Below are 2,603 nucleotides of genomic sequence, written 5' to 3'. Positions count from 1 at the left end.
ATTATGAAGGATGTCTGTTCTCATAAACATTTGTGTGGTGACACTATAGCTAGTATGTAGGTGCTTATTATAGAATAAATTCATTGAACATGACTCGCACAGTTGAACAACTGATGGAGTTCACTCACGTGTCAGCAGTTGTTCGCATAGTGATAGTTGTACAAGTATCCTTAGACTTGAGGTCATCATAGTCATCTTGTGTACACTGAACTATGCTTTGGTTTAGTTCTTAGTCTCCAGGGACAATTATTAGGGCTCTTCTGGGTATAGGAATTTGTACACGAAGATAGTGTATGATCAATAAAGGATCTACCCCTTCCAGTGAAGGAAGCGAATGTTCAAGGCTGATCCACTTATGCTAGTTCAGAAATCTCTGGCCAGAGTGAATGAAATTATAAAGGAGTTTCTAATTTGCATAGAACTACGCATAATAAATGGTAAGCAAGTGATTGAATTAGATAGGCTTGACACGAGATCCATGCCTTGTATTTAATCGGGACATTGTAGGGTAGAAGGAGTTTATTGTACGGTAACTATTCATTGAATAGGTTCTTCGTATTCTAAGCAGTGAATTCATATTATCCGGATAGTCGCGATATGCTGAGAAGTATCCCTCACGATGTAGAATAAATGTGATTAATTAATCATATTTAATAAATTAGAGAATTTATATAAATAATGATAAAATAGTTTTATTATTATTTATTTCTACTACCTGCTTAATATTGAACCTACAGGGTCACACAATAAAAAGAGAATGATTTAATGTTGGAGGAATTAATTAATAATGGCTAATAATTATTTATTTGTGAAATAAATAATTAATTGGCAAATTTTATAATTGATTAAATGAGATTTAATTGATTATAAATTAATTAAGAAAAGTTCTTAATATTATTAATTAAAGAATTTAATTTTTGGAAATTAAATCAAGAGAGAGAATTATTTCTAAAGTGTTTAGAAAAAGGATTAATAATTAAAAGGTGTTTTAATTATTAATGAGAATAATAAATGGGATAATAATAATATTATTTATGGGAAAATTTCAGCTGAAAATTTTGCCTATAAATACACTATTATAGACCCTATTTTATTCGAACCCACATCGAACCCGAAAACCCAAAAAGTTTGGAAACCCCAATTCTCTCCACCTCCTTCCTCCTCCTTAACATCGTTTTCTTGGTGGATATCGGTGGAGTGTTTCACACTTGAGGAGCAACTGCTAAGGATCTCTGATCGTTGTCTCCGAATTTAATTTAAAAGGTTAGATTCGATCCCTCGAATTTTTATTCACGATTTATATGCTTTTATTTGGATTTTGTATGTGTAAAAGCGTTTTGCCATGCCCTCGCTGCGTTAAAAATCCATCAATAAGTGGCTGACACAGGTTGCTGTGAACACTGAAAGTTGCTCACGAACTGAGCTGATTCACTAGAAATTGTGCACTGATCAGTCTCGTTGGCACCAGCACAAAGCTCACAGACACTAACGATTTGATTAGCTATAGCAGTTGCTGTATCCAATTCTAGAATTCCCGCTACCTATCCCTGAGTCAGTCTTTGCGAAGGATTCTGGTACTCATTAGCAACCATCAGTTCGATAAGTTTATAAGCTTCATCGTAGCTTTTAGCCCACAAGGCTCCTCCTGATGCTGCATCAAGCATGGGTCTAGGAGTAGCACCCAATCAATTATAAAAATAGTTAATAATCATCTAATCAGGCATGCCATGGTGTGGGCACTTCCTTAGCATCTCGTTATATCGATCCCAAGCCTCACACAGAGATTCTCCAGTTTGCTGAGCAAATTGAGTAAGAGCATTCCTGATTGCAGCAGTGTTCGCCATAGGGAAGAATTTAGTGAGAAACTTTTGAGCAAGATCTTCCCAAGTGGTGATAGACCCTGCTGGTAGAGAATGTAACCAGCACTTATCCTTGTCCCTCAGAGAGAATGAGAAGAGTCGCAGCTTGATAGCATCTTCAGTCACATCATTGAATTTAAAAGTGTCACAGATCTCGATGAAATCCCTGATGTGCATGTTGGGGTTTTCAATAGGAGAACCCCCAAACTGAACTGAGTTCTATATCATCTGAATTGTGCTGAACTTGATTTTAAAAGTGTTAGCCCTGATGGATGGCCTGATGATGCTTGACTGAATATCATTAATATTAAGCTGAGAATAGTCAATCAAAGCCTTAGGATTTTCTGCTTGATCACCCATCTCTACTAAAGCTGGTTCCTCGTCTTTCGCTTCTCTTCTACCTTCTTTTCTTCCTCAAAAACTTCCCTTCGAACCACCACAAGTTCTTTATCGGCTCTATCCAGTGTTCTCTTACGAGTACGCGAACGCGTATGCATACACCCTCGCTAGAGTACCTGAAATAAGACAAGGAAACAAATAAGTAACAATGTCTGAGTCAATGAACTTTAACAACCACTGATGGAAAGTACATAAACTATAAATTAACACTGCAGTCCCCGTCAGCGGCACCAAAAACTTGTTAGTCGCTAAGCACGCGCTAATAATTCACGCAAGTATATGCGTTCACAAGTAATATAGATTCTTTTCTAGTTCGTTCCCATAGAGACTGGCGTTGGTTAACTA

The 2,603-nt window shown here is 36.7% G+C and overlaps 1 non-coding gene across 1 annotated transcript; it reads left to right on the top strand.

Annotated features, from left to right (window-relative positions):
• Positions 1–1,722: 1,722 nt before the first annotated feature.
• Positions 1,723–1,829, top strand: LOC141670111 (small nucleolar RNA R71). Its single transcript, XR_012554357.1, has one exon. It is a non-coding gene; the product is annotated as a small nucleolar RNA R71 (small nucleolar RNA).
• The last annotated feature ends 774 nt before the right edge of the window (positions 1,830–2,603 follow it).

This window comes from Apium graveolens, chromosome 6 (genome assembly GCF_009905375.1).
Source record: "Apium graveolens cultivar Ventura chromosome 6, ASM990537v1, whole genome shotgun sequence".
Lineage (NCBI taxonomy): Eukaryota > Viridiplantae > Streptophyta > Magnoliopsida > Apiales > Apiaceae > Apium > Apium graveolens.
Note: the sequence above shows the minus strand (reverse complement) of the source record. Positions and strands in the feature narration are given on the sequence as shown.